General features: G+C 42.4%; 1 protein-coding gene across 2 annotated transcripts in view; it reads left to right on the top strand.

Annotated features, from left to right (window-relative positions):
* Nucleotides 1-26,858, top strand: part of FGF14 (fibroblast growth factor 14) — a 610,568-nt gene that overhangs the window by 169,677 nt on the left and 414,033 nt on the right. The window lies entirely within an intron of this gene.

Below are 26,858 nucleotides of genomic sequence, written 5' to 3'. Positions count from 1 at the left end.
TTTCTGTTAATAATGGTGGGGGGGAATTATAGGATGAAAGTAATTTTGATAACATTTTGCAACCAAAATTTTTATATTCTCTTGTATATGAAAAGAGAAACTAGATGATAAAACCAAAGTGACCTTGCAGAGGTTGTGGGGCCTCACCTCCCATTGTCCTGAGACCTGTAGCTCAGAGCAAGTTCTCATTCCTAGTATGTTGTCCTGTCATTTACAGCAGAACAAAGAATCAAAAAATTTTAATGTAATATATCCCCAAGTTGCGCATTGTTATGCTTTATGGTGGTGAACAAAAGCAGCAAAGTGTAGGCTGGATATTGATGGAGATTCAGACAGGATACATGTGAATTATGACAGTAGATTATAAAGATAGGACAGGACACTGATGATGTTTAAAATGTTTAAAAATTAGGTTAAGTCTCCTTTGAAAGCGATGGACCATAATAGATGACTGCCATTCTTACAGGGGAAAAATAAGCAGAGAAAAGTGATCCTGTCAAAGATGGAAAAGCTACTAGCGATTCTGGTCCCTCCCTGGGTCTCCAGTAGCTACAGCAGTTGTTGCTCTTGAGCCTACAAGCCCCTATTTCTATGCATTGGCCTCTGCCCCCAGCCGAATGCCTGTCTCTGTGGTCACTGCTGTCGTTTGCCTCGAGTCACCAACCACGTCTCTCACAAAGGGTCTTTCCTACACCCTTAGCCCCACCCATACTGAATTTTGGTAGATGTGTGAATGTGTGTGGCTTTACCACTTTTCTAGGGTGGCTTTTCCCTAGATAATTTGAAACCTATATCTGGAACTGTAGGAAATGAGGTTTTAAAGTGAAAGCTACATATTCTGACTGACCCAGATAGCATCCTAATAGATGATGAAAGATGTCCAATGAAAGCTGAGTTCTAAATAGCCCCTCCAATGTGGTCGAAATCTAATTCCTCCATTTTCTCCTACGTAGGGTCTTGGGCTGTGTGAATAGGGAAGTTGTGCTTGGATTTTGGTCTGTAATCAGGACCTTTCTGAAGCTGTATTTCAGGAAGGGCGTCGATTGGAGGTGTATTTGGGGAGAATGACTAGGAAGCTCTGTGATCCGGAGACCACACACCAGAAGGGCCCCCAAGGACAACAGGGCACTTACCCTGAGAAAGATACATCCTGAATGAGACAAGATTGCTGACCTGTATTTCAAAAGAACATCTTCTAGACGTAGTAGAACAAGCCCTTCAGCCCTTCTCTTAATAGAGAGTTAGAACCAGTAGGCAGGAGGCCCAAGGAGAGCGATTGTAGCTTGGAAGAGAATTCTTTAACAACCAGCCCCCCACCCCACCCCTTTCTGTAACAACCAGGGCTGAGTCAGGAGGATGTGACTGCCAGACGTACTCACGTTGGGGCCGGCAAACCGCTGGTCAGAATTTCTTAGCTGGGTACCTGGAGGCAATGAATGTCTTTTAAAAAAAGCTTTCCGCTTTCAGAACTTACACTCTGCTGAACGAATATTTTTGGACAGCGTGTTTGCCACACACTGTGCTTATGCTGGGACAAGAGGAGCTGAATACATCATGGACCCTGCCACAAGGTCTAGCGATCTCAGCAGGAGAAATGACATGCATGAGACTAAGTAGAATATAGTACAAGTGGCGTAATGACAGAGTAAACAAAGTCCTAGAGGGACCCAGGGCATAGCAGGTAATGAATTCAACAGATATTTATTATATACCTGCGGCGTTACTGAGCCAGATTTTACTGGGTTCTGTGCTCAGAGTAACTTCAAGGCCTGTTGTAACTCTGAAGACTGTTGGTATGGGGTAGGGAGGCTGTGGAATTGTACAGCACACTCTGTAATTGTACCAGTTGTTGAGTACAAAAAGTGTATTGCTAAAGATAAAGAAAAACTATTTCTAGCTCCTAATCATCTCTAAATCAGTGGTAAAAGTTCCTACTGTCCACACAATTAAGGGATTAGGATAGATCATCAGCTAGATGCTAGGTCTCTTCTCGCTTGTAGTGGGGATATGAAAACAAAGGATAAACATTCTGCCTTCGAGAAACTTGCAATCTAGTTGGGAAAGTCATCAATGATATTAAATAAATAATAATTTAAAAATTTACAACTCTTTTTTTGCTTTTGTCTTTTTAGGGTTGCACCCATGGCACATGGAGGTTCCCAGGCAAGGGGTCAAATCAGAGCTATAGCCGCCGGCCTACGCCACCGGCCTACGCCACAGCCACAGCCACAGCCAATCCAAGCCGTGTCCGTGGCCTATACCACAGCTCACAGCAACGCCAGATCCTCAACCCATGAACAAGGCCAGGGATCGAACCCTCAGCCTCATGGTTCGTGGTCGGATTCGTTTCTGCTGCGCCACGACGGGAACTCCAGATCTACAGCTCTTTATTACTCCATGATTCTGTTAGCAGTTGAACTTCAGCCATGACTAACCTCTTTGCAAATTTTCTGTTAATTTGACGAATGTGTGGCCACATTGTCACTTAAAATCCATCTTCTCTGTGAGACATGATCCCCATCAACCTGTACCACTAGTGTATCTTCCGAAAGGCTGAAATGGTCATGCCTAAGAGTCTGCGATATACAGCCTTCGCTTGGCTCGTTGATGGATTCCTTGCCCCCTTTTAAAAAATTCTCAGCTCCTTGAAGACAGGAGTCAGGGCCTTTTCTTTGGGACCCCTTCAGTGCACAGAGCAGTGATAGGCAATCATGGCTTAGAGTTAGCACCTTAAACTTCCTTGCTCTTTCTCAGTGGTCTTCGAAGAAGTACATGTTACGAGTTTAACCTTCTTCCTTTGTTATTGGTGACTCTGGGTTCTCTAGGTGATTGGGAATTTTGATTTGTTTCATAAAATTTCCATCTGAAAAAAATCACTTTATCTCCCAATCTAATTCTCCTCTGATAATAACTGCCTTCGTAATGTAGTTTGATTAAAATCACAAGGGTGTGTTGGTAAAAATTCTGTTCTTCAATTTTTTGCACTGCGGAAGTATCTAGTGTTCCTGGGACATGGACGACCAAGGGCTCAGCGGAAATTTCCTTCACAGAATCCACTGCTTGTTTGTTCTCCGGCCGTGGCGAATGTTAATGCGGCCACAACCACCGACAGAGTCAACTGTCTTCACTTTGACAGCTGGTATTTCAGCACCCATGTAGAGTGGTTTTCCTTCTTTCACAGAGGGGAGAGGAATGGTGGCGAGATTAAGGCATTTGTCTAGGATTATGTGGTTTGTAGAAGGGCTGGTATGAAACCCGCATGCTGGTTTCATCTCTGGGCTCCCTCTTCCTCCAGCATGAATCCCGGTGTTAGCCTGGGTATCCTTATAACGTGGACTGGCCACACGCTGTGAACCCAGCAGGGAAACACAGTGGTGAATGGTAGCTGCGAACGTTGTGCGAAGTGCCTCTTAGTGCCACGTTACAAAGTGTGCTTTTGAAAAATGTATCTGCTCCCTGGACAACTTCTGCTGTGTTTCGGAATAAGAATGTTACTCTTGGGTGTTAGGCGGGAACAGCTGAAAAGGAGGGTTGTAGCCGTATATTGACCATCTCCAGTGACCTGAATTGTATTTTCCAGATACCATAAATAAAAACACACTTATCACCTTGAAACTTCTAAATATTTAGCCCTCTTCCTCACACTTCTGCATCTTTGTTTCAGTAATGACAACATAAAATATCAAATTTTGGATTTTATGTGTAGATCTAGAGATTTTCCTACTGATGAGGTGAGTGAGGTATATTTGTATTTAGAGTTTTATTTTTCTTTCAGAATCAATATAGATTCTGAATTGTTTGCCTTATTTGCCTAACACTTGTATTTACCTTCTTAAATGACAAAGGTGGCCACATATTTTTGTTAGGAGAATTACTAAAATTAACCCCCAGATAAAAACATCTCTCTGTGTGGTGCTAGGCCATATGATCTTAGCAGTTTAGAATTCAAAGAGGCCAAATAGGGAGAAACTTTAGACACATGATTCTCATCCAGCTTTTAGATTTTATGCAACTGAAAATAAAAAGCCAGAAATGGAAGGTCGCTTGCCAAGTGCCATGTGTTAATAGTTTTCATATGATTGTTTATATTAATAATGTTGTTAACAAGATTAAATTAAGCCATATCCAAGCTATACAGGGCAAGTAATGCCCCAGGGTCAGGTTTGGTGAATATATATTTCTGGAGAAGCTCTGAACATGACTCATTTAACTAAAAGGAAATCTTTTGCTTTTTAATTGCAGTATTGACTCTACTGTGGTCATTGCACTGGAGAAATTTTATAGATTCCAGAGATGTGAGTTGTGAGTTGGGGCTTGAGATATATGAATTGAGGATATCTTAATCAGTTTTAGCAACTAAATCCTACCCACCAAAATGGTAATCTGCCTTCCAATTCCAGGAGGAGGTTAAAAAGTAAACATTATAAATTCTTATCTGAAGCATATTATTTTCTCTTTCATGATTAAGAACAGCGTATATCTAAGTTCTAACCCAGTCTCCACAAGAAGTTCAGAAAGTTTAACTCTACAACCAGTTTTAAACAAGTTTTGAAATAGAACAATATCACTCAACAGTAGAAACCCTGGAAAACATGACTGTCATCAGGTCCTAAGTTGAGAATCTCTCCTTCTGTCTCTGCGGTACCCATTGCACGGAGGGTGTGGCTCTGTGGAGTTACTGTGAGGGACTTTGCCTCCATGTGAATAAGTAACAGGAAGATTCTGGAGGTGCTGGGAATGGACAGTCTATAACATTCGACAACAAGCCCAGCAGAGAAAAATGGTCTTTCAAGTATAGCTCTTTTGAAGCTGGGGAGAATTTGAAAAAGAAGATCAACTGGAATATTATGCAGGCATGAAAAATAATGAGTTAATCACAAATTTGCTCTTAATTAAAAAATCAGTTTATAATCTCAGATTTGTAAAATAGAAGAAAAACATTCTACATGTTTATATTTCTACATACTCATGAACATACTCATATATGTCAGTATATTGTCTTATGGGCAAGTATAAAGGTGTGAATGAAAACACACCAAGATCCACAACTTTGGATGAGAGGAGAAGAGGTGGGGGGTGCCATGGATGTAGAGGAAAAGAAAAGATAAAGAAGAGTGAGGGCCTTTAACACTCTAGCTTAACTCTATACTTTTTACCACAAAATAAAGCTAAGTTCTGAAGGATTTGATTTTTTTCCTTAATATATAATATTTCCTTCTCTTTAAATTTTTTGTGGACTTCCAAGAAGATTCTGAGCTCTTTGAAATTCAGTTAGGGATTCAGAATATTCTAGTCATAATTTCCAAACCAAAAATTCGACTTTTACCTCTGAGTCCAATTTCACATGCCCAAGTATTCTCGACCAAGTATTGCAGGTCAGGTGTAGGCTTGGTGGCTTTCTTCTAACCTTGGTCAAGGGCCATCTTGATGTGACCCAAGACCTAGCTCTCAGTCGTATTGGCTGAACAAATCAAATGGAAAGAAATCCTTGCTTAGTGGTCCATGGTTTCAATTTAAGCAGGGCTCTGGCATTGAGAAGAATGGAGATTTGATGAAAGATCATCCTTTAAGCTGGGGTTGCTTTCCTTCAGGAACTGATACAGCATTTGCAGAGGTGGGCAAAGCTGGAGTTGATGAGGGTCCAAAAGCAGATTGTGCTCCTGAAAAATGGAACGTGAATGTTAGAAAGTGCTCTCTCTTGAAACCATATCAAAATTTTGCTTCTGAGGAGAACTTTTCCAAACCATTTTAAGTGCTAATTTTTCTCATTTTTTACTCTGCAGTATTGACTTGCTCTTTGTGATAGAGTTTGGGTTGAGCTGGTCCCGAAACCTGTCTCCAGTCCTCCTGGCTTTCATAGCTTCCTCTAATGAGCATGGTTCTCCGGCCCTACCAGCTGCAGGCTTCTAACTGCATACTTCATCCAAGGCCCTGCCAACTTGTGAGGCTCTAACAGTAGGACCTTGAATTTGCTGGTGCTGGTTGCATGTTGCTTTGTCCATGTAAGAGGGGAGGGGTGACTTTGGCTTGTTTTTTGAGTTACCTTTATTTTTCTGAGTCCATGTTTTCTTTCCTGAGTTTCATGGTTGCCACTATTCTGGGAACTTAAATATTATTTTCACCACACAGAGCAGGCTTTTATTTGAAACCTGTTGATAGAGCGAAATGTTATTTCCTGTCTATTGAAGTGTCTACTTATATCATTTTAGCAAGTGATTTCTTAAGACATACACATGAGTTTTTGGCTAAGAGTAAACTGAGGAATCCTCTGCGCAGTGGATGTAACACTGATATTTGGCTGGGAAATTTCTGCAAAAGACTTCTCTTTCCTGTACAACAAAAATATCCCGCTATGAAGGCTTGAAGAATGCCTTGTTTTTCTCTCCTGGAAGGAAATAGTAGAAAAAGTTGTTTTTTGTTTTTGTTTTTCAGTTTTTTGTAGAATGTCGGTACTTTAAAGTCTTCTGAGAGAACACAAAATTTTCTCCTTCAGGAATTAGTGGTTAGCCCATGAAATTTTAAATGGCTGCCGGATTAAGAATGTTCATAATTGGTGAATTCCCGTAGTGGCTTAGTGGAAGTGAATCTGACTAGTATCCATAAGGACACAGGTTCGATCCCTGGCCTTGCTCAGTGGGTTAATGATCCGGCATTTCCATGAACTGTGGTGTAGGTCACAGACGTGGCTCGGATCCTGCGTTGCTGTGGCTGTGGTGTAGGCTGGCAGCTACAGCTCCAATTCGACCCCTAGCCTGGGAACCTCCATGTGCCATAGGTGTGGCCCTAAAAAGACAAATGACAAAAAAAAAAGAAAAAAGAAAAAAGAAAAAAAAAAGTTCATAGTCCAATATTGCTTCTGTTATTACTGATACCTTTTGCCTCCAGAACTTAGAGTGCCCTGCGATGTGATGATAAAGTGCTCCACGTGCATCAGCTAATGCACCCAGCTCATTACACATGTCACCTCAACCCTGTTACATAACTATGATAGTCCCCATTTTAAAGATGAGGACATGGGGCTTGGGGAGATTTAAGTGACTTGTTTGAGATCATGACTAGCAGGTGATATATCCATTGAAGTTGGTTCTGTCTGGTTTCATGGCTATTGTTTTCCTTAACCTCTTCCTGCTTTACCTCCAAGCTATACTGACTGAGAGCCTAGTATCAGACACATCATAGATTTGGGCTCCACAGCGGGAGAGTGACCAGAGCACCTGAGAGTACCCTGTATCTCCAAGCCATGTGTCTTTTCTACTGATGGTTGTTAGAATCAGTTGCTCCTTTGGTGTGCTCGTGAGAGGAGGTGAGCTCAAGGTCCTTCTGTGCTGCCATCCTGTCTCCAGAAGACCCCCAAGCCATGTGAACATTCCTTTTTCTGCTGGCAAGCTTGAATAGGTTTTATGGTTTCTCTTCTTCCTACCACTTAACTTCTGCTCTGTTTTGTCTCCTGGTCTCCTGGCTCCTTTCTGTAAATCCTCTTCTGCTCAGCTCATCTTCTCGTGCCTTCCGTTCACATGTCTGGATCTATCTGGAACCCAGACCGCCGTCTCTGACTCCTCTCTTTCTGGCTCCAAGAACTTATCATTACAATATTAGCTCAAACTCAATCATGAGAAGAAAAGTGCTTTAAGAAGAGTACGCGTATGGCTAATGCACATAGCATCCCAGTTCCTCTTCCACTCAGAAATAAAAATGATCAACTAACATGTGTTGAGTATTGTATATATAACCCTGCGCTTGAAAAAGCAGTTTGAGATGATTCAGAAACTCACAGTTTGCATTTGAAAAGCTCATCATCTCAAGAAGGATACAAAATGTTCTAATCAGAATTATATAAATAGCCTAAACATACACACACATACACAATGGTAGCCTGGACGATAAGTATGTTTCTGGTCATGGGGTAGGGACTCAGGACAAAGATAAATGTGTGGCGGTTTAACCTGGATTGGGGACCAAAAATTGTGTAACTAGGAAGGCTTGGGGGCTGGGGCTGGTTTTTATTTAGAGCACTGTCTCTCTAGGAGAGTTCTTTTCACCTTGTCGGAGTTCTGAGCCAATTTGCCTGAAACATATGTTGCATTTATATTTCATTTTTAAGAAGTACAAGGGAAAAGATACAAGAGTAAGAGCAGTGCCAACTTCTTCTTAAAAGACTACTTTAAAAAGCTGGAATCAAACCAGCAAATGAGAAGTATATCTTAGATTATCAGTAGTTCTAACTCAACACTCAGGGGACTCTGATGCACCCAGCTTCATGGGGTGGGCTGACCCTCCCTGACAACTTTTTCTTGCTCTGTGATTCCTCAGCATCAGTTCTGTGCAGCTGGACCAGAGGAGTGGGAGCAATTAACCTGTCAGCGTCTCCCATTTTTAGTGCATTATAATTTGCATGTGAACCAAAAAGAAGTAAATTGCGAAAATTTCAACTTCATTTTCCTAGAAGAGTGAATAGTGATCTGCCTCTCCTTCACAGAATGTGGGTGGTGACATTCAGTTCCCACCAAAAGAGTTTCCCACTCCTTTATTTATAGGTGAGTCATTTTTTTTTTTCAGGATTTATGGGAACTCTGCAGGCTGATGAGTAAAAAAGTCTTTCCATACCAAATATGAACAAGGAAGGCAAGAGAGACTATCTAGAAAAGGCTTTTTCAACCTTGACACCATTGGCATTTTGGGCTGGATAATTCTTTGTTTGAGCTGCCATGTGCATTGTAAGATGTGCAGCAAGAGCCAAATATTCCCTTGGGAAAAGGGGGAAATAACACTCCCAGTTAAGAACCCCTGATCTAGAAATATACATTACAAATAATGAATTTCATAATCATCTAGTGAGAGGAAACCATTCCAAATGGTTACCTGACCTCCTGGGGGAGTGCTGAGGGCTGGAACTAAATGATATTCAGAGAGTGTGAAGGATGAACTTAGCATAATGGGTATTTTCGTCATGTTTGCTGCATGATGACCAGTTTGCTCCCAAAATTTCACAGAAGACTCTGGACCCCACTTGGAACTACCCAATAACTTATCCCAAGGAAAGAAAACCTACTTTTTTTCTTTTTTAAGCTTTTGTCTCTTAAATGGTGAGTCAGATACTTAAATTGAGAATAAATAGAGACAATGAAATGACTCCCAATCATGGCTTCCAATAAAGGACATCTTTTCTGATGACAGCACTTCATCATTTAGTCATAAATAATTAATGGAAGAAGAAGGGAATTAATGAGCACATGGAGGAGGGGAAGGATCTTCCTGAGGAGACAGTAGTTGGGCAGGGTCGTTAATCTTGCCGAATGCAACCAAGTCAACATTTCGAAGTTAGGCTGTGCGATTCAAGACCGTGAAGCTAAAGGTTAGGTCAAGGCTACACCATTCCACTGCTGGACTCAAGGCTTGTTTCCTACTTTGTCAGGTCATTTTAGGAGAAAGGCAGCTTGTCTACAGGGTTATGATCTGACTCTCGAGTAATGATCTGAATTCTCACCCGTAGGCTGAGGTGGAAGGCAGCATCAATCTCCTTCCTTTTGGAGGCTTGGCATCCTAAGCAAAGACTACTGGTACCTCAGGCAATCAGGTAATGCCTTTTAACCAAAGGACCTGGGAAGACTATGGGCTGGTCTTCATCAGTACTGTCTAGAGAAGCTTGGCTACCTACATATTTACCTGGTGCCTGGAGTATAGAGAGGAGTGTGCTCTCAGCTGGCTTGGCCATCTGGCAGGCAGAAGCAGATGCTGTTGAGGTTGCTTACTGGGGAAGGAAAATAAAGAATGATTCCATTTAAATTGTGGAGGCTGTTTCTTCTCACTCTTCAGGGACATCCTTCTGCTTTATTGCTTTTTTTCATCAACATTGACAACAACAGTCATCATTAAAGGTGCCCAAGAACTTCTTTTGGTTCGTGACTCATTGGCAGTTACTCCAACAGATTCTTAACTTTATAAAATCACTTGATGAGTCGATTCATGGACCCCTAAAAATCAACTTGACATATATGCGCTGCGGTGTTTCTTTCATCTACCATTTCAATAATATTTTAATCCTATTCCTAGCCCTGCCGCTAGCTGGGGAATGCGAAGTGCTTTGAGATCTGTAAGTGAAGGGAATGCTCCAGGAGGACGATGTTATTTTTTCTAAGCATGGCTTTCCAGACACTTTCATTTGTATTTTCTCCCCGGTGTGAATTACTGTATGAATATATAGTGCCCTTAATGGAAAAGAAGTAAAGCTCTGTTAATGTTTATGCTGTTTGTGAAAATAAGCAATGGTAGAATTCCCCAGGCAGTTCATTTTATTTAATGTCTACTGATCCTTAAATTACAGAGCAGGCTGGGTGCACCCTGGCTGTGGGTACGAAGCACCTGCTTAGCAGGCTGCTTTAGAGCTCTTTTCTAAGACATCTCCATCTTTGTCACTATTTTCTTCAAGGTGTTGAATAATTTTAAAAGCGGCAGTTGAACAATATGTAAAAATGCCGACAGCTGGCATTGTTCAAGCTTACTTTTCCGTCCTTTTTTTTCGAAAGCTCAGGGTGCTTTGCACCATGGGGGGAAGTGGAATGGCAGATTTTATTTGGATTGAGTGGAGGCATCCTGTCTGGTTAGAATGAAGAGCCCTACCTGAGCGAAGCTTTCTGCAAGCCTTGCTTGGCAGTCCTGGTACCAGCCCACCTTGTGTCCACTACATCAGTGTATCCATGCTGCTCATTTTGAAGATGGAGAGTTTTTTCCCCTAACGTTCAATGTTGTAATTAGTTCTTGTTAAGCTGATGATAATGTCAGAATCATAATCCCCCATTTTCCTCATTCAAATGCATATTCTCAAAACTGTGCCCAGAGTATGTTGCTTGTAGCCCTAAAGCAGTCAAGAGAAAGAGAAGAATGACAGGGCCCATGCCCTCAAGAATCTTAAAGGTCTGGTGGTGGATGGAATAGCCGCAGTACCCATCAGGTGAGGGCGCTGCTGCGTGAGCCAGGGCTGGGCCGTCCCAGCTCAACAGGATCCAGGCACAGGATGCTTTGAGCTCCCTTTGGTTCCTTTCCAGGCTGTGGCATTTCCACTTGACTGTGCAAGTTTGTGTGCTGTTCTGAAGACTGTCCCGCCACTGGCTTCTGGCTTGGGAAGCAGGTTGACCTACATTAGTGGTTTAAGAAGAACACATGACATTAAACAGCAAGGACAAAAGTTTTGGAGGAGACCTGAAACTGATGAGAAGAAAGGCAGCAGGGCTGGTATGGAATGAAACGCACAGAGGCTGACTCTTTGTGGAGGCAGTTAGGGAACTGGAACTGGGGCCATCTGTTCACTCCCTGATAACCTCTGCTAAGAGAAACCCTATCAAGGAGGGGGCCCTACATATTCTCTTGGAAAACATCTGAACAATTGCAGAAGGGAAACTTAAGCAAAACACTACCGGAACAGGAATTTAGGATGGGAATGGAAAAAGTAGGGCAAAATTACGTGCACATCAAATTGAACTGAGAAGCATTAATGACAAAAAAAAAATGAGTCTCAAAATTGAAGGCCTTTTTATGAAAATCAGTCTAATATGCACCCTTGGCTGCTGGCCACCTGAGATGGTTTTTTTCCCGTGCTGGACTCTTTTTGGGAAGTTGACCTGGGGATAAGCATGGAGTCCTGGGAAACATCGCTGATCTTGAATTCTTGGTGTCAGAGTTTAAAGGAGCAACCAAATTTCATTGAAAAATTATTAAGCAAAATTAGGGAGTTCCCATTGTGGCACAGCAGAAACGAATCTGACTAGGAATCATGAGGTTGCGGATCTGGTGTTGCTGTGGCTGAGGCGTAGGCCGGCGGCTGTAGCTCCGATTTGACCCCTGTCCTGGGAACCTCCATATGCCGTGGGTGTGGGCCCTAAAAAGACAAAAAAAAAAAAAAAAAGAAAGAAAGAAAGAAAGAAAAATTATTAAGCAAGATTAAATTTTAACGTAGACTTGCAAGCCATGCTTTCTCTGGGCCTATCGGGTGTCTGGCACACAGGGGTCCAGTATGGTTTTGCTGCATCCAAGTGGTAAAAGAGGTACTAAGCAGGGCAGATGTGCCTACCGTGTGTGTGTGTGTGTGTGTGTGTGTGTGTGTGCATGTTTCTATTCCATACTTCAAAAAAATTTGGAAGTAATTGAACCAAAAATCTGATTAGTTTCAAGCTAAAATGGCAGACACCAAAATGATCTCTGAAAATAATTCGAAGGAGTCATATTAACATATAAATTCTGGTTAGAATGAAGGGAACAAACAGGTGTGCAATATGGCAAGGCATTCTTTAAAATGTTTGACTAGATAAGGCTGGGGTGAATCACATACACATTGTTTATGTGAAATTAGTTTTTGAGGAATAGGTAGTTATAAGTTTCTTGGAGCCTTATCAGGGTGAGTTGTCAATTTACCCTTTCTTGTAAAGCTGTTTTGACCAGTGTGTCTCTCATCTTGGCAAAATAATGAATGATTTTTATGTTGCTGATTTTTGCCTTATAATGACAGTCTTTTTAACTCGGAGAGAGAGAAAGTGAGGAAGAGAGAGAGGAAGGGGGGAGGAGCAGATAGAAGAAGAAGGAGGAGAAAATAAGGGGAGTACAGACAGTCAGAAAAATCATAAAGCAAAGGGCAAAGCTGAAGTTAGGCTGCATTTCCTCCTGGTGACATTACTCAGGGGTCTTGACTCTGTCCCAAGATATTCTCTGCTTCCTAAGGCAAGAGGTAGCTGTTGCCACAAAAAGCACCAAACTGGGCTTCCAACAAGTATGATTGCTTTGACTCAATACAGTGCACCATTTTGGTCCTCTTTAAAGAAAGGTTTTTTTTCTTATTGGTGTTCTCTTTACTTCTGTTCTCCTTTTTTCTTGTTATTTGGCCTATGTTTCTCTTTTTTTAAAAATGATTTTTGTTTTTTCCATTATAGTTGGTTTACAGTGTTATGTCAATTTCTACTGTACAGCAAAGTGACCCAGTCACAAACATATATATACATTCTTTTTTCTTATATTATCCTCCATCATGTTCTATCATCAGTGACTAGCTAAAGTTCCCTATGCTACAGAGCAGGATCTCATTGCTTATCCACTCCAAATGCAATAGTTTGCATCTCTTAACCTCAGACTCCCAGTCCATCCCACTCTTTAAGTACAGTTGATTTACAATGTGTTAGTTTCAGGTCTACAGTGAAGTGATTCATATATATGCATATACATATACACACATGTATATTCCTGTATTCACACATATATTTGTATATATTCTTTTTCAGATTCTTTTCTATTATAGGTTAGTGCAAGATATTCTGTATAGTTCCTTGTGCTCTACAGTAGGTCCTTGTTGATTATCTATTTTATATATAGTCGTGTGTATTTGTTAATCCCAAACTCCTAAATTTTTCCCTCCCCTGCTTCCCCTTTGATAACCATAAGATTATTTTGTATGTCTGTGAGTCTGTTTCTGTTCACAAATAAGATCATTTGAATTATTTTTTTAGATTCCATAAATAAGTGATATCATATGATACTTGTTTTTGTCTGATTTACTTCACTTAGTATGATAATTTCTAGGTCCATCCATGTTGCTGCAAATGGCATTGCTTCATTATTTTTTCTGGCCGAGTAACATTCCACTGTACACACACACACACACACACACACACACACACACACACACACACACACAGAGTCTTTGTCTATTCCTCTGTCGATGGGCACTTAGGTTGCTTCCATTTGTTTGCTATTTGTACATAGTGCTGTGATGAACGACAGGGTGCCTGCATCTTTTCAAAGGAGAGTTTTTGTCTTTTCTGGATATATTCCCAGGAGTAAGATAGCTGGATCATATGATAAGTATTTTTAGTTTTTTGAGGATCCTTTATACTATTCTCCACAGTGGCTATACCAGTTTACGTTCCCACATTTTGGCCCTCTTGACTTCGACTGGTTGGATTTTTCTCTACCTTGCAAAGCCCTCATTTTCCAGTGACAGTGTCTCCTAGATTGTCTTGGTTGTGATTGCTGTTTACTCCTTTGGTGTGCTCAGTAGAGTTCGTAATATGCTTGATATTTGATGAAACATGTTTCTGGCGGTAGTTCTGAGGGGCTTCATGCGCAGCAGTTTCAGGCTCACAGTTATGGTGATGAGTAGTTAAGGGCTGGGGGAGACCTGAAAATGTGGGCTCTTTAAACTTTTGCCTTCATACTCTAACCTGAAAAAGAGTTTTGAAAATTCATCTCCCCATGCACAATGAAGCTAGGTTTTATATCGTAATTGAAGAGTACATGATTTTTAATGTATTTTAAATATTTAAACAATCAAAGTATAACATCCTTCTTTCCAGAGTAATGATCCCATTTGGGAACTTTCCATCATGTCCTTTCCTTCATGCGCTTGTATTTTCACTTAGCTTCCCTCACAGAACTTAAAGTGATGTATCTATTCCCGAAAGCCTTTTGTTGATCATTTTCATACCTCTCTGTAATAAAAATGTTTATACAACTTTAAAACATACTTTTTTCTAAATTGGGTTCTCGTTAGAATATTGTTTAAAACATGGAGTTCCCATCGTGGTTCAGTAGAGATGAATCCGACTAGTATCCATGAGGACGCGGGTTCAATCCCTGGCCCTACTCAGTGGGTTAAGGATCCGATGTTGCCGTGAGCTGTGGCATAGGTCACAGACGCAGCGTGGATCTGGCATTGCTGTGGCTGTGGTGTAGGCCTGCAGCTGCAGCTCTGATTCTAGCCCGGGAACTTCCATATGCCGCATGTGTGACCCTAAAAAGACACACACACACAAAAGAATATTGTTTAAAACAGCATAATTTTATGGTTAATAATAATAAAAACTAAAATTATATTAAAATGCATATCAATGAAATAGATGGGTCTCTAAAAAAATCTCAATTTGTTCTTGTCCTGGGGTAAATATTACTTATTATTAGAATGAGAAAATTAGAACTCAGCATCAATTCTCTTTTAATTTTCAGAGTTATAAGTGCTGAGAACCCTTGTTCATACAAGTGAGTTGATAAAAATTGATGAAAGTATTTATCCATTCTTTCTTGTTTAGTAGTTGCTTCTTTTTTGTTGGCTAGGCACCCTTAAAGAGTATCTGAGGTCATAAAAGTTTGAATCAAGAGTTCTAAGGTTTGTCAACATTCGTATGAACATTATTATACATGAGTCTGTGTAAAAGTGCAAGTATTCAGGGGAAAATTTTGAGTTATAAATAATTCACATCTTTAGTTTTACTAGATTATGTCTAATTAGTTTCTTCAGTGGGTAAAATAAATTTACATACTCACTAGGAGCATGTGAATTTTCTGATTCCTACACTTCCTGGCCAACACTTGATATTGTTCAACTTTTTAATGTTTGCCGGTCTGGTGCTTGTAAATGGTACTGCGTTGTGGTTTTAATTTGTGTTTTCTTAATTATGAAAGAGGATAATTATTATTTAGTACTTTTATCCACTCTTTGGATTCCCCACACTGAGGTGCCTGGTCATGTCTTCTGCCTATTTTTCTACTTGATTGTCTCTTTCTTATTGATTTGTTGGTATTCTCCTTATTTTGGGGGTATTAATGAATTGTTCATTATACGTGTGGCACATATCTTCTTTCAATTTGTGGTTTGAGTTTCGGTGCATTTTAAAAAATTTTTAAATGATTTTTTTGTTAAAGTAGAGTTGATTAAAAAAAGCTGTCAATGGTTTGAAATCTGACTTGGTGCTTATTACAATGAAAAATCCCTTTTGCAGGCTATACTGTACTATTCTTTCTAAATCTTTCCTCCAGATCAGAGGTACCATTCCCAGATGCCGGCAGCAGGGGCCACCTCTGGCTCCTAGCTCCCTGGGACTTGTCCTCCACCCTGGGACCCGTCCACAGAGCCTCAGCCAAGGCCTGGCTGGTACCTTCACCTTGGGATGAATCTGCAGGTCATCCCAGCTCCGGGGTTCCCTGTAGAACTGGCCTGATCTTCCAGAGAGCTCATTTTTTGTTGTGTCCAATTCTGCCTTCCTCTCAAGTTCCACTTGACTCTGAATCTGTTCCCAGGAAACTCATTGTAAAACACTCATTCATTATCTTGCACGTCAAGAGTGGGATTCTGTAGAAAGGAGTTAAAAAAAAAAAAAGTCACTCTATTTTGGGTGGAAATGCTACTGTGGGCTTCTGTCGACTTATTGTGGTTATTTTTGGTGGTGCCTCTTTTGTGGTATTTGTGGTATGAACCATCTATAGTGAACAGAAGGACAGCTGTTGAACATATGCCCCACCCTTAATAAACACTCTCCTTGATAGTGTCCTATTGAGCCAGACGTATTTTGGTTATGCCTCTTGGATTACCTGTTTTCATTTTGGTTTGAGAGGTGAGATAAAGTAGAGGGTGCAATGTACTCAGATTTAATAATTTAATAACCCTCCAATTTCAAACGTTTCAGTAGGAGTTCCCATCGTGGCTCAGTGGTTAACAAATCTGACTAGTATCCATGAGGACGAAGGTTCGATCCCTGCCTTGTTCAGTGGGTTACGGATCCAGCATTGCCATCAGCTGTGGTGTAGGTCGCAGACCTGGCTCGGATCCCTCATTGCTGTGGCCATGGCATAGGCTGGCAGCTGTAGCTCCATATACCTCCGGTGCGGCCCCCAAAAGACAAAAGACCAAAGAAATAACAAATAGAAAATAAAATGCTTCAGTGAAAGGTACGCTGTTGTTAAAGACTTGGTTTCTAACAGAAAACATACAAACACACACACATACTCTTAAGTAGCAGGGAGCCTAGGGAAAAGCTAACTACAGTTTATGAATAATGCAGAATGTTGCTGTTTGTACCATTTCCATCTGTTGTGTGCGTGATATTTATGATATTCACAAGATAAACTGATAGGAGCATGTAATCTGCTAATACGTATATTCTGAAAGCTTTAATTGCTGTTTTTATCCAGGAATTGTGTCATGTACTCTGACCCCAGGGGTATGAGGATTGGGAAATAAAACAGCAAACAAACAACCCAGACCCTTTTGAGCATCCAGGCATTTTATTTTGAGTGAGTGACACTTGACTGGTGTCTTAGCGCAGGCCAGGCTTTCCAGCGCCCGTTTCCGGGTGCCTGTGGCTCAGGGGTGAGTGCGGCGATTCTCTCTCCCCTGCTGGCCTTCCTTCCACCAGCACTGCGTCTCCGGTGGGAGTGGGAGTGGGGCTAGGGCTGGGGAGTTGGGGGTGCGGCTGTGTGCTGACTCAGCTGAATGAAGAGGGATTACTTTTACGTTTTTCAAATGCCATCCTGACCTTGGAACTTAACTTGGAAATTAAAGTTTTAATGAAGTGAGAGTTCACAGAGAAAAACAACAGAAAAACACATTTTCTTTTCGATAAAACCAAAGGCACAGTCCCACCAAGGAAAACCACGTTAACTCGATCATCTGTGGATTTTTCTGGGTCACCAGAGCTGAGTGGAAAGGAGTCCTGACAGGTGGCTGGTTTGTGTCACTAGTAAGAACCATCACTGGGCGGCCACAAGCAGGTGATTTAACCTCTTGGAACTTCACTGTTCGAAGTAGAAAAATACAGGGTCTGGACTAGGTAATTTCTTTCTTTCTTTCTTTCTTTCTTTCTTTCTTTTTTTTTTTTTTTTGTCTTTATGCCTTTTCTGGGGTCGCTTCCCATGGCATATGGAGGTTCCCAGGCTAGGGGTCTAATCAGAGCTATAGCCACCGGTCTACACCACAGCCACAGAAACACCAGATCCAGGCCATGTCTGCGACCTACACCACAGCTCACAGCAACACTAGATCCTTAACCCACTGAGTGAGGCCAGGGATCAAACCCACAACCTCATGGTTCCTAGTTGGATTCGTTAACCACTGAGCCATGATGGGAACTCCTGGACTAGTTAATTTCAGACATTGTTTCAGCACAAGTCATTTTAAAGAATTTTAAAGAATCTTATATGCACTCAATTTTTCACCTTCGAAACATTCATTACGGGCCCTCGGTCCATGAACATTATCTAATTTTCATAAAAACTGACTCTTGAGAAATATTGCAAAAAATTGTTAAGATGCTTTGTTATTTTCCCCTGCCTAAATGCTTCTCAACCATTTGGATTCTCACTCCCTGTCTCTCTCCCTCCGTCCTCCCTTTTGTTGGGGGAATTGTTCAAATAATTTGGAGCCTGTTTTCACCCATTTGGGGGATAATCCTGGTAAGTCTGGAAAGAGGTCAATTGCTTAGTTTCAAAGCTGGCTTTCTTTGATGACTGGCTTCTGACAGTTTTCCTGAGTCTAAAGACTCAGAGGCGTAAGAGGGCTTCTTAGAATGTTCACCTTAGCCGAATCAAGAAAACGTGAAATCTGAGGTGTTGGGAGAGGGCGGAGATCTGTTTCGGAGCATTTTGTCAAATAGAGCTTGTCATGAATTGTTGACATTTAGGTGGTCTGGGGTGTGATTTAACATAAGACAATGCTCCACATATTTCTTCCACACTCTGGCAAATTACAGTGAATACTAACAGGTCTTTAGACCTAGCAGCATCCTCTTTGAAAAACACCCTTTATTCTTGTATAGGAATGTGCGTGTGTGCATGTTTTGAAGTTTTACTGGCGTGAACTAGTTAAATGCTTCCATTGCATTCCAGCATCTAAATGAGTTCATACTGGAACCTTGCAGCGGCCGCAGGGAGGTTCTTGGGGGAAGCAAAATCCAAAGAAGAGGTCCGGGTATGTCCGGGGCACAGGGGCTGGGGTGACAACCCTCCTTGTCTTGAACGTGAGTGTAAGTCACTGCGTGCTAAATACTCACTTCCCACGTCCCATGCTGGGCGTTGCTCCGTTAGTCTTTTGAAGACGCACTGAATTACAGTAGAAATTTAGGCGGTTCGTTCCTGAAGGTTCCCTCACTTGGGGAGAGATCGGCAGCATGCTGCCACGTGTCCCTTCCTTTCTGAAGACCGCTCGTACCTTTTCTAATCCAGTGTCCCCCGTTCCGGACTCGTCCCTGTGGAAAATGAAGTCCAGGTCACCAGTTTCTTCCTGTGACATAAATTCCTCCCCCTCCGACCTTGGAAAGCCAATGGAGATCAGAGATCATGTGTTATACTTTGTGTTGCTCACAGCACTGCGCTATGTATAATGCCTAAGGTCTACGTACAGAACCTTCAGTACTTTTCATTAACTATGATAATAGTTACTATTGAGGGTTTGGGGGGTTTTGTGCCTTGTTTTCTGTTAAGCAAGTCACATGCATTATCTCATATAGTCCTTCCATCACTTCTGTAAGGTCTCTCTTAGAAATAATCCCCATTTTCTAGATGGAAAAACCAAGGCTCATAGAGATTAATAGCTCACTTGAGTTAACCCAGGTGCAGTGCTGCACGGCAGAGCCCTTCTTCTTGCAGCTTCTACTGCTCCAGAGGCAGGAGAGGAGGAGGCCATTCTGTTACTGGCTTTACGATGGGGCTGAACTGTCTGCAGAGAAGGTGAATCCTTCCAGTCTGATTTGCATCAATTTTTCCCTAAAGAACAAAAGCGCCCTACTCTCTTCCTATGCTTTCCTGACCACTAAAGTGAGGTGTGGCCCAGAGAGGGCGTTCCCTTCATCCAGCCGAAATGGTCACCGAGCTATCTGGGGTGAGGGAGGGGAGCTAGCAGGGGAGGGTGCGCGCCTCCCGGGAAAAGGGGACTGAGTGGGTTAAGAAAACACTTTTGGACAACCTTAAGCTAGGGTGACAGCATGGCAGGACTGAGTCAGGCTACCCACCTCCCCACTTCACCTGTGTCCTGTGGCAGCTGACTGAATTTGTAAGCCGGGTCCAGTCCCTCTTTTGGTGATTGTTGCCATGGATTCAGTTTGCCCCATTCTAATTGCAGTTGTAATTGAAGCCTGCACGGGAAGTCCAGGTTCTGCAAGACTGGAGACCTTACCCACCGGCAGTACCTGGATCTCGTCTTTTCCACTGAGCTTCCGACAGAAGCCACTTAGCTTATAAAGTGAAAAGTGCATGGTAGCTAACGATTAAGCTTTAATTAGAAGTTGTTTCCAATGGTACAAACTTTAATGGGGGGAGGCGCAAATGGGCCCATTGAGTTAAATTGTATTTGCCCTCATAGAAAGTGCTGTCAACACGTGCATTAACTGGGAGGGAAAGAAGGCATTGCAACCTAATTCCACAAGAAAAAATTAGACTCCATGAAATACACTTAAAAGCAAAGCAGAAAAGTGTTTAAAATTAACCACTTCAATATATATATTTTTAAAAATATAAGCATCCTACATTTGAGACTTACAGAGTTCAATGATAACACATATAATTTAATTCCACTAATGTGCTCTCCTTGGTCTCATTCTTTACCAAAATCAATAGATTATGTCATATGTTTTCACAGAGCTACGGCTGCGTTATCAAATTGTAACTCGGGCATATGTGGGAAGGGAGAGCCACCCAGTGCTTTTTTGCTCCAGAAGCAAAGACCTGAGTCGATTTGTTGTTTTCCTAGAGTTATTCAGGATTTTATTTTTTCTTCTGCAAATAGTATCAAAAATTTGCCTCTACAACATCGAGTTTGAGATTTGTAAATATATTGAAGATTCTCTTTTGCCACCACCTGGCCTTGTTGTAGGCTGCCTCACTTCATTAGTTGTTGATTCATCCTTGGGAATGCAAACGGATTTGTTAGGGTATTTGCTTAAGCAAAACATAATTCAGTAGGCAAATACATGGTTATCAGAAGAAAGGAAAATGCGTGCCTTTCACCATGTCAAGATGAGGTTGAATTTGCCCTATGCTTTGGATGATTTTGGTTGCTGGTCTTCATAACCATGGTGAAATAGAGGTTCTTTCTTAGTCTTGGACGTGCTTGGGGAATCCTTATCTGCTTGTTAGTCATCCACAGTACGACTGAAAGGGTTCCAGGGAGGCCTGGGATAGTGTTTGGGTCAGTGCAGCCCCCAAAGCTCTGACAAAGAGGCCCACCAGCTCCGTTCCTCATTCCCCACCTCTCAGATCATTTTGGGAAATGGAAAACTTACCAGCATTGCAGTGTCCTGACGCTGAGCCCTTTTGTTGCTGTGGTCAGAGTAATGCTTTGGGCTTAGACATGGAGATTTTGCCAAATTTTCTCTTGCTTAAGGATAGGACTTCTCTGCAGATGTTTTGGAAGTTCTAGAATTACAAGTGAAAAACAATAGCTCTAAAACACTGAGATCAGACCTTTTCTAAGATGAGTCTGCTCTCACTAGGAAGCTTGTAGTGTCAGCAGCAGCCGTATTGCTAGGATGATACAGTTCAATTCTGGGAAGGAGCTAAAAAGGACTCCCCCCCCGCCACCCGAATGCAGCAGAGTATAGTCTGGCATAAAAGAATGTTTTGCACGTAATGTTAACAGGCTAGTGGAGGTACAAGAAGGCTCGTAATTTCTTCGCCTGCCCTCCGGCCACCACCCTCACTCAGCTCATTCCCAGACCCCTTGGTGCATGATCACAACTTAGCCTCTTGCTCATAGGACGCCTTTCCGTGCAGGTGAATAAGAACAAATGCTGTGAGCTTCTGCATCACCCCTGCTAGTCAGGGTCTGCATACACAGAGGCTCTTTGGACCAACAGGGTATTTCAGGGACCGTGGTGATTGATCGCGGAGCAGTGGCTTAGAGGAGATGCAGCTGGTCGTATTGTCTTATATCAGGGACAGAAATAAGGAAGTGTTACTTGTAGTTTTCAGCCCGACACCTCTGTCTGTATTTGTCCCTCTCTTCAGCTTCAGGACCACAAAGGTGTCAGTTTATTTTTTCAAATACTTTTTCCACTGCCTTCTCCACTTAAGCTTAAGAATCCTGCTTAGTCGGAGTTCCCATCATGGCTCAGTGGTTAACGAATCTGACTAGGAACCATGAGGTTTCGGGTTCGATCCTTGGCCTTGCTCAGTGGGTTAAGGATCTGGTATTGCTGTGAGCTGTGGTGTAGGTCGCAGACGTGGCTCAGATCCCGTGTGGCTGTGGCTCTGGCGTAGGCCGGTGGCTACAGCTGTGATTCGACCCCTAGCCTGGGAACCTCCATATGCTGTGGGAGCAGCCCTAGAAAAGGCCAAAAGAAAAAAACAAAAAAAAGAATCCTGCTCAGTCGCTTCCCACTTAAGCTCTGGACTACCCAAGATTTAGCATCCTCTGAACTCTTGCTAAAGAATCAGTTGCATGTGTTCAGAAGAGATTTCAATGTCTGTCCTGGAAAGGATGTTAGCGGGTCCTACAGCCTAAGGAAGAATTAAGATCGTGGTTTTATACCTCAGGGAAATTTTTTTCAGCCAAACTCTCTTCTTAAGGAATTTGTACATCTTTTTGTGGGCTGTTAAAAAATATGGTGGCTGCTCTTTGTGTGTGTGTGTTTACGATTAGGTATTTTTTTTTCTTTTCCTAATAGAGTTTATTAATCCATTAGGTATGTTTATTATTTTCTTCCATCCTTCTCTGTATCTTCCATGCTTGCCCAGTTGGGGGATCTTAGAGTGGAGTGGGATTCAAAGGTACCTCTTATATTTACTATGAGGGAGGGATTGTCTGCTAGATCCTAAGTTTCTGTGTTTGCATTTTAACCTTTTCTGGGGAGACCCTTGATAAAGAAGACCTTAGTCTTTTTTTAAAAAAAATGTGTGGTCTTCTCAACGCTGATGCTTATATCTGCCCACATCTTCGAGTTGTCGGGAGTGTTTGGAGTTACAGTGACACCCTCCAAACAGTTGACACCCCCCCCCTTCGTGCTATCCACAAACAGTGCGTACATTCTCGAATGTCTTTAGTAAAAACGAAGTCCGATTCATCAAGGAAAAAGCTGACAGAACAGCGTGCTTGAAAAAAAAGAGTCTCAAATGAGAATTCAGACATGTGCATTTGCCACAGACTAGTTGCCAGTCACCGATGTGTTTCTCTAGTGTATAATACAGGATTAAGGATTTTCCCCAGGGGTCTTGGAAGACTTCTTATTCGAGTATTTGCCAAGCATTATTTATTGTGGATATCGTGATGCTGGAACCTGGGAAGGACATCAATAAAAAAGGTTGCTACCCACTAGGAATCCAACATCTGTCTCTACCTGTGTCTCTATCCCTCTCTCTCTCTCTCTGTCAGTCTACCCGTTAAGGCACAGTAATGATTTCTTTACCTCTTTAGAGTATTTTATAGTTTCCCAAAATATCATATGTGTGTACAAAATTATATGTGTATATTATACACCCCTGTATAAATATTATATAACGGTTAAATATACATTAGGAAATTATAGGTATATAGACATATATATTTATATGTGTACATTTATAATTTCATTTACTCTTTATAGCAACCTTATGAGACGGAGAGTAATGGCTCCACATTATACATGAAAACCCTGAGGCCACATGATATTAGGTAACATTGTAAGTAACGCTAGGATTTCAGGAGAGGTCTCTGGATTCTAAGCCCCCTGGTCTTGCCACTGAAGCATTCGCTCTTTTCTTAAAGTAGTGTGAGAACAAGTCCCCAAGGAAGGTAATGGGTAAATGTGGAGCCGGAGGAGAGCCTCGGATGTGCAGAAGAAAAGGCGTCTCAGGATGGGAGAAGAGTGTGCACTAGAGTTTGGAAGGCGACGCATGGAAGAAGGAGGAGAAAGAAGCTCACTCAGTGTCTTTAAATGGAAAGAGTAAGATCTGCTGTTTCAGGACTTGGGGTCTGAGTGTGGAGGGGTACGAGTTGGATTTTTAATGCCTTGGAGTGACTGCAGCGCAGGACAGGATGAACCACCCTGGAGCAAGATTGGGAGGGACTCTCTGCGGAATAGGTTACAGCCTGGAGTCTGAGAGCTGAGTTCAGGATCTGTGCACGCACAGGAGGTGAAAAGTAAATAAGGCTGAATAGTAAGAGCTCTCTTGAATGATTTGGCCATCTGCCAGCTAGTTCAACATGAGGGATTGGGACTCTAGCTCCGTCGCTAACTAGCTTTGTGACCTGGGCAGGTCGTAATAGTTCCTGCTTCATCTGGTTATTTTGAGGATAAATGAAATAATCCACATAAGGCTAGTCTTAACCCAGCATCTAGTGTTTTAGAAAACACATTAGATGTGTGTTTGTAACTATTATTAGAGGTAAAGTTGCAAGAGGTGAGGTTTAAAGGATGACATATTTTACCAAGGACACGTTAATTCCTGGAAGGAGTGAAGCTCTATTAAGCCAAGGCACTAGACCGTTTTCACTAATAAGCAATCAATATCTGCCATCTCTGTGGACACGATTTATTTTAATTTGGATGGACAGTTTCTACCTGATGCAACCTTAGTGACTCCTGATGAAGGTAAAAGAACTGAGAATCGCCTACACATCTCACAAATCCTGAGGGTATATAGTCGTGGAATAATAATCTTTCATGGTCTTGAACCAGCTCCTTGTGTCTTTCATGACCCCTGTCGCTACTGGGACATTTAGACATAAGAAGATAATTTGGTGCTTCCCCGAGGTGACTCTAGATTGAGAGTTTGGCAAAGAGTGAGAACCGAGTGCTTTCCACGTGCTCAGTGAGCTTAAACGCCGAACCCCTATTGAGAGGCGGAGGTTGTCTGTGAGCAGTGTCGGAATCTACATGAGGAAGGAGTCCAGTAGGGGTGGGCCAGCCCCTCTCATCCCACAGAGTCAGTGCTTTAATGGTTCTTGAAGGCATTTGAATAATGGAATCACTGTGGCAAATTTTCCTCTCAATATTTAAATGACCGTCAATTCCAGGAGCACTATTTTAAAAGTCCAAAAGGACTTTGTCAGGCAGAGCAGAAATCTCCTCTGGTCTCCAGAAGGAGGAATGAAAATGACCACACCCCCACTTCCCCGCTCCGAGGCACGGTCTGTTCAGTTTCAGCGTGAATAGCCTGGCTGCGTGTTGCAGTTCCGTCTCCTATGGCTTCCTAAGGGCGATCCGACAAATAGGCTGCTGCCCATAGAATATAATGTTGGTGGAAGCACATGCCTGAAATATCTGCTCTTTGAATCATTAACAGAGGCTGGGCCATCCTCTCTAGAAGAAATTCATGTGTTATGCTTTAGGCTGGTGTGGGTTGATTTGTCCTAGAATTAGATACCTGGAAGATACTGTTGCAGCCTGACTTTCCCTTCCAGTTGGGAATAACACACCCACACGCAGTAACACACCCGCACGCAGCCTTGGAAGACTATGTCTCTTCCTTTGGTTTGTGTCTCTCACTGAGCCTGGACTCCTGTTGGTGCTGAGAGAGAGCACCATGACTTGCTCCTGCCGTGATCTGCCTTGAATGGGTGAGTTTCGGAAAAACCTCACTGGGATAGAGTGTGATTGACAATAAGAAGGTGACCCCTCTGAGTCAGGGCGTGTGGGTGGAGGAGAACTGGGGGAAAGGAGGAAAGAGGGGGTGTCCAGCAAAGACAGAACTATGGTAGAGAAAACGAGAGGGAAAAATTGTCGGCTTCACCGTGATGGCCGAGGCCATTTCTTCTGGGACAGACGTTTGCAAATGCTGGTTCCTGTCCGTTTAGAGATTTTCCAGCGATAAATACGGTCTTGAATCAGGAGGGAGCTACAGTGGCTCTGAGGCTTTTCTGTCTTCCGATTCTGAGAGACCTAAACTAATTTTCTGTGGACCTAAAACTTCTTTGGATGGGCTGTTGGGAGACTGTCTGAAAACACACTTGTGGGAATGTATTTATATAGCATGTCTGTGTGTGCTGTGCTATATGTGTATAATGACATACAAATGGATATTATGTGTTTTATTGTATATAGACATGTAATCTATATTATTTTATTATCCATAAAATGTATTTATAGGTAAGTATATATTTATATATTATTTATTCATTTATTTTAAAAGAATTGAGAGATTTATTTCATATGGGTTGGGCATCAAAAATCACAGAATTTTAAAGGTACATGTTTGCTTTCCTCCTTGGAAGCTAAGGAAACTGAGGGCCAGAAGAGTAGAGTGACTTGGCCAAGGTCTTTGGAAAAGGCAGGACCCTACCTATGCTGCTCTTTCCAACCGAGATGCTCTCCAGCAAGGCCCTGGGTCCAGAGCAGTGGTTTCCTGGTGCTGGTGGAGGGGCGATACTGGGGGTCTGGAGGTTGTGCCCTCAGGGTAATTCCGAGGTGCTCCCACTCTAGCCCTGACCTGATACCCATCCGCTGTGGCAGGACCAAGTGGAGACGCATTAGGAAGCACTTGGCTTAGAGAGTGTAATCACACTTCAATAGGAAGCCAACACAAGGTGCATTTGCTATCCAGTGCAAAAGAACACATGGTCTCACAGTCCCACACCCGTAACTGTGTTCCTGAGGAAGCAGCCTGGAGATTCCCACGCAGAGGGGTGGGAGGGCCTTGCCCGTCTCCTCTCTCTGCTCTGCGTGGAGACCACCAGCCCCTGCCTTGCTTTAAGCTTGTGCTGTAAGGGCAGTAGAAAGAGAGTCTGTGCCCAACTCTGAACGCTTTTCAAGATAAACCTCTACTCCTCCTTTACCAGAGGCCGATTATGGGATGTCTTGCAGTACCAGGCAGTCTGAGGACCGTGCTGTTTGGATAGCATGGCTGTGCAAGAAGGCTCTTTTTTCTTCCTTGAGGCTTTTTGCTTGAATCCACATTTCTTCACAGTTGACTCATGTCTTTCTTGCCCCTGCCCACTCCTGTGGAGCTGTCCTGGGGAAAACAGCAAATGAGTTTAACATTTGCAGCCAGTGGCTGGAGGCCACCAGACCAGGACACTTAATATGATACAGTTAGCTTTGTTTCAAATTAAAATTGGAACCAGCAACGTCTTAATTCTCTTGTCTAGACAATTGTCACGGCTGTAAATTACCATCATAATGGCCACTGAATGGTTTATA

This window comes from Sus scrofa, chromosome 11, assembly GCF_000003025.6.
Source record: "Sus scrofa isolate TJ Tabasco breed Duroc chromosome 11, Sscrofa11.1, whole genome shotgun sequence".
In the NCBI taxonomy this organism is placed as follows: domain Eukaryota; kingdom Metazoa; phylum Chordata; class Mammalia; order Artiodactyla; family Suidae; genus Sus; species Sus scrofa.
Note: the sequence above shows the minus strand (reverse complement) of the source record. Positions and strands in the feature narration are given on the sequence as shown.